At 48.3% G+C, this 5,990-nt stretch overlaps 1 long non-coding RNA gene across 1 annotated transcript; it reads right to left on the bottom strand.

Moving 5' to 3' along the window:
* Positions 1–593: 593 nt before the first annotated feature.
* Positions 594–1,857, bottom strand: LOC123052436 (uncharacterized). The gene is made up of 2 exons (XR_006424717.1): positions 1,551–1,857; positions 594–1,454 (listed from the first exon to the last, which is right to left on the bottom strand). It is a non-coding gene; the product is annotated as an uncharacterized lncRNA (long non-coding RNA).
* Between the last annotated feature and the right edge of the window lie 4,133 nt (positions 1,858–5,990).

The raw sequence follows: 5,990 nt of genomic DNA, 5'->3' as shown, positions 1-5,990 counted from the left end.
AAACGGACGTAGATGAACGGATCCTCACAAGCGCGACGTTATCGGAACCAACCCGAAGAAGCAACACCGGAAAGGAGCAAACAACATAGTAAACAACCAACACATGACCATGGCATGATGCACAACCAAGTATGATGCATGTCCAGTTTAAATATGCATGACATGGCAAAGTGCACAAACAACCCTACAAATTAAGTGGAGCTTAGTTCGATCTTTTTTATGTACCCAACAATACTAAATATTGTTAAACATGATAAGAGGGTGAAGCAAATGAAAACTACCTATTTAGGCAAGTTTAAATGAGGCCGGAACAACAAAACAACAAGTCCGGAAACTCCTCATGTGCATATTTTAGGTTTGGTACTGATCTGCCCTAAACACAATTTTAGAGTTGCTAAACATGCAAAGAGATGCCACCATGTTAAACTATGCAAAATTCTACCCCATTTACATATAAAGTTTGTTAAATTCGGAGTTACGGTTATTTAGTTATGAATTAAACCATTGTAGCAAGTTATTAAAGCAAATTTAAACAAACAACATATTAAAAATTATAAACATGGATGAAGAAGACATATTATGAAACTAGATGAAAAACTAAGCAAGTTTCATATACAAAGTTTTTACATGTGATGCTTAGTTTGTGAGATATTAAATGCATGAAGGCTAGGGGGTTTTCTGTAAATCTGCAAATCCCTGGAAAATAGCTAAATTCACAGAACCAAAAAAAACATCCACTGGGCCGAAACTGAACTGGCCCAGCAGTACGAAAAAAAGAAGAGGGCGCTTGGGGTGGCCTCACCCATGGGCCAAGCCCAGATCGGGGGGAGAGGCCAAGGCAGGCCGGCTCTAGAGGGGAAACAGGCTGGGCCTACCGCGGGCTGAGTCCTCGCGTGGTCAACGAAGGCGGGCGAGCGCTCGTCTCTGCTCGAACGGAAACAGAGGAGCGGCGCTGGAACAGAAGTGCGGCGGCGAGGAAGAAACGACGGAGGGGCGCAGCGAGGTTCCCTTGGCGCGAATCCATGACGGCGCTGGACGCCGGTGACGGGGCGCAGGGGTCCAGGACCCGTGAGGAGGAGAGGGGTGACCATGGCGTGGAGGCGCGACGGGGAGGTCCATGGCGTCACGCTTCGAAGCTCTGACGACGGCAGGGTCAGGCGACTGGAACCGGACGAGAGGGCGGCGGGCGGCGGTTCCCGGCCTGATCTGGACGGCGGGGTGAGTAGGGGAGGCCATGGCGGCGTCCCAATGGTGCTCGTTCAGCGGCACCGGTGTTCCTGTGAAACCAAAAGAGAGAGAGACAGGCAAGGTGAGACGCGGGACGGAGGGAGAGAGAAGCGACAGAGAAGGAGAAAGAGAGAGAAGAAGGTGGCAAAGGAGCTGCGGCATGGTCTAGTCTGGCTTCGACGGCTGGCCACGGTGGCTTTTGGCGACGGGAGGCTCGGGCTTGACTCCTGCAAGAAAAATGGCGGGGGCACTTAGAGCAGAAGGAGGGCACAGGAGAAAAAGAAGAGAAGGGGAGTCGCGTTGCACTGCTTGGGCGACACGACCTGGGGTAGGCGGCGGCGGATCCAGATGCCTGGTCGCTGGAGGCGACGACGGGGAGAAGATGGTCGAGCGGCGAGAGGTGCTCGGGATCGGGCTGCCCCCGATCCGGATCGAGCGAAACAGGGGCGCGGGGACGAGGGGCACAACCTCGATCCCATCCGGATCGAGCAGAAGGTCTGCAGGCTGGAGGCCGAGGGAAATTTGGATCGATGAGTAGCAGTGGAGAGAGCTGGTTGGTGGGTGGAGGAAAAATGAGGAGAAGGTGATCCCGAGGTAGATGCGGTAGGGGGCGGCGGCTCGACGGGACAAAGTCCCTAGATTTTAGGGTTTGTCCAAAAGACTAAGGATGGACTATATATACGTCATAGATTAGGTTAGGGGCTACCTCGGTCCCTCTGATCGTAATCGGACAGTCGGGAAAAATAGGCTAGGGAGCCCAAATAAGAAAACGGAGACGTCTTGTAGATGTTTGGGGATGATCTGAGTCCAACGATGACAACTCCCCGGGTCGGGTTCGGGACAACTTTCGGACACGCGTGAGGGGTTCGGTGCACTGTGCAGAGAGGGTTTCGGGGCCTGGCGGTTGACATCGGACTGTGCAGAAAGCTTTGGGCTAAGAGAAGAGAAGAGAGATGCAGCCCGGCAACTGTTTCCGGAGACCGAAAACGTCCGACGTTTTGACCGACTATAATGTCGCTATAGTTAACGGTTGGACTATCAAACGGACTCCGAATGCGATGAGATTTGACAGGCAGTCTTCCTACACTAAAATAAGACCGCACGCCAACTTTCAACCCATTCCGAAAACATTTTCTGGCCACTTATAAAATAATATTTCGGACATGCCGCGGGCGCGTGCGAGTGTGGTTGGGCTCAGAACGGACAACGTACGGAACTGGGGGAACCCGGACGGATGCAAGTTTTAAAAACATGATGATGCAATGCGGATGATGACATGGAAAGATGCAACACGCAAGCAAATGACAAGGCAACAACAACGAATAACTGGAGGACACCTGGCGCATCGGACTCGGGGCGTCACATCCACGTACCCTCATAGACCGAAAGCGGAAGCGTTAGCACAACGCGGTTGATGTAGTTGTACGTCTTCACGATCCGACCGATCAAGTACCGAACGTACGGCACCTTCGAGTTCAGCACACGTTCAGCTCGATGACGTCCCTCGAACTCCGATCCAGCTGAGCTTTGAGGGAGAGTTCCGTCAGCACGACGGTGTGGTGACGATGATGATGTTCTACCGACGCAGGGCTTCGCCTAAGCACCACTATGATATTATCGAGGTGGACTATGATGGAGGGGGGAACCACACATAGCTAAGAGATCAATTGTTGTGTCTAGAGGTGCCCCCTGCCCCTTATATAAAGGAGCAAGGGGGGAGAGGCGGCCGGCCAGGAGGAGGCGCGCCAGGGAGGAGTCCTACTCCCACAGGGAGAAGGACTCCCTCCTTTCCTAGTTGGAGTAGGCGAAGGGGGGAGGAGGAGGGAGAGAGGAAGGAAAGGGGGCGCCGCCCCCTCCTTGTCCAATTCGGACTAGAGGGGGAGGGGGCGCGTGGCCTGCCCTGGCTGCACCTCCTCTTCTCCACTAAGGCCCATCTTGGCCCATTAAACCCCCGGGGGGTTCCGGTAACCCCCGGTACTCCGGTAAAATCTCGATTTCACTCGGAACACTTAAGATATCCAAATATAGGCTTCCAATATATCAATCTCTACGTCTCGGCCATTTCAAGACTCCTCGTCATGTCCGTGATCACATTCGGACTCCGAACTACCTTCGGTACATCAAAACACATAAACTCATAATATAACTGTCATCGAACTTTAAGCGTGCGGACCCTACGGGTTCGAGAACTATGTAGACATGACCGAGACAACTCCTATCAATAACCAATAGAGGAACCTGGATGCTCATATTGGCTCCTACATATTCTACGAAGATCTTTATCGGTCAAACCGCATAACAACATGCGTTGTTCCCTTTGTCATCGGTATGTTACTTGCCCGAGATTTGATTGTCGGTATCTTAATACCTAGTTCAATCTCGTTACCGACAAGTCTCTTTACTCATTCTGTAATACATCATCCCGCAACTAACTCATTAGTTGCAATGCATGCAAGGCTTATAGTGATGTGCATTATCGCGTGGGCCCAAAGATACCTCTCCGACAATCAGAGTGACAAATCCTAATCTCGAAATACGCCAACCCAACAAGTACCTTCGGAGACACCTGTAGAGCACCTTTATAATCACCCAGTTACGTTGTGACGTTTGGTAGCACACAAAGTGTTCCTCCGGTAAACGGGAGTTGCATAATCTCGTAGTCATAGGAACATGTATAAGTCATGAAGAAAGCAAGAGCAGAATACTAAATGATCGTGTGCTAAGCTAACGGAATGGGTCAAGTCAATCACACCATTATCCTAATGATGCGATTCTGTTAATCAAATGACAACTCATGTCAATGGCTAGGAAACATAACCATCTTTGATTAACGAGCTAGTCAAGTAGAGGCATACTAGTGACACTCTGTTTGTTTATGTATTCACACAAGTATTATGTTTCCGGTTAATATAATTCTAGCATGAATAATAAACATTTATCATGATATAAGGAAATAAATAATAACTTTATTATTGCCTCCAGGGCATATTTCCTTCAGGAAGGCCGGTGAATTGATCTTTCATGACAAGATTCAACAAAGCAACATTAATTTCACAATTCTACATCGGTAAGAGGAGCAATCAGAGTGCTAAGAAAATCGTTGTTGTTGGTATTGGCAAAGTCACACAATTTAGTATTATCTTGAGCCATCGTGACAAGCAAGCAATCCAACACACAAGCAAACAAGAAACGGGCAAAAGAGGCAAATAGGGAAAGAGAAAGGGAACGGAGAGAGAGAGAGGGCGAATAAAACGGCAAGGGTGAAGTGGGGGAGAGTGAAAGTGCTAGTGATCGACTAGGGGGGGTGAATAGGCGATTTTTAAGAGAGTCTTCAAAACATGGAAGTTTCGACGACAAACGATAGAGATAAACCTATTACCATGCAGCGGAAGGTAGACTACACTAAGCAAGCCATAGTCAAGTATTCAATGAAGTGAAAGCACAAAGACTAATAGCAGCTAGGCAGTATAGATCAGGTTGGAAGATAGTATGAAGCCAATCAGAACAAGCAGTCACTTAGTGAAGACAAAAGATAATGCAAACGGGCAATGACTTCACAAGGACCAACTGTAAATAAAGGGATGTGAAGGATAGAACCAGTGGCTCGTTGAAGACAATGATTTGTTGGACCAGTTCCAGTTGCTGTGACAACTATACGTCTGGTTAGGGAGGCTGAGATTCAACTCAGAAGACCGTGTCTTCACCTTATTCCCCTTGAGCTAAGGACACCCAGTCCTCGCCCAATCACTCTGGTAAGTCTTCAAGGTAGACTTCCAAACCTTCACAGTCTTCGTTCACCGACAATCCACAATGACTCTTGGATGCTCATAACGCGACGCCTAACCGGCTGGAGGATTCACAGTCCTCAAGTGTAATAAGTCTTCAGATCACACAGACAAGAAGACTTCAGTGATGCCTAACACTCTTTGGCTCTGGGTGTTTAGGGCTTTGTCCTCGCAAGGAATTCTCTCTCAAAGGCTTCGAGGTGGGTTGCTATCAAACAATAAAAGCCGTATACTAACTCTGAGCAGCCAACCGTTTATGGTTGTAGGGGGTGGGCTATTTATAGCCACTAGGCAACCCAACCTGATTTGTCCGAAATGACCCTGGGTCACTAAGGAACTGACACGTGTTCCAACGGTCAGATTTCAAACACACACGCAACTTTACTTGGGCTACAAGCAAAGCTGACTTATCCAGCTCTGGATAAGATTTGCTCTCATTGTCTTCGCTCGAAGACATAGGATTTTGGTTAAGCATCACTTCAGTCATTCTGACTGGTTCTCTTGGACCCCACTTAACAGTACGGTGGTTCCTATGACTCAACAAAGAAGAAAAAGAACGACGAAACAACTAAGTCTTCGCGCTCCATAGTCTTCACGCGATGTCTTCTCTTGTCATAGTCTTCAATGTGAATGTCTTCACATACCACCTTTGACTTCAATGTCTTCATACATTTTTAGGGGTCATCTCTGGTAGGAAAACCGAATCAATGAGGGACTTCTACCTGTGTTATCCTGCAATTCTCACAAACACATTAGTCCCTCAACCAGGTTTGTCGTCAATACTCCAAAACCAACTAGGGGTGGCACTAGATGCACTTACAATCTCCCCCTTTTTGGTGATTGATGACAAACTGGTTGAAGTTTTCAACGGGGAATAAAATATGTGAAATTGTAAAGGATAGGGTATTGTCTTCATAAGTGGCAAAGGCTCCCCCTGAAGATGTGCATATAAGTAATTTGCTCTTGGAATGCAAATGC

The sequence above is a fragment of the Triticum aestivum genome, chromosome 1A, assembly GCF_018294505.1.
Source record: "Triticum aestivum cultivar Chinese Spring chromosome 1A, IWGSC CS RefSeq v2.1, whole genome shotgun sequence".
NCBI lineage: Eukaryota > Viridiplantae > Streptophyta > Magnoliopsida > Poales > Poaceae > Triticum > Triticum aestivum.
The sequence above is the reverse complement of the archived record's forward strand: the minus strand, read 5'-3'. Positions and strand labels throughout refer to the sequence as shown.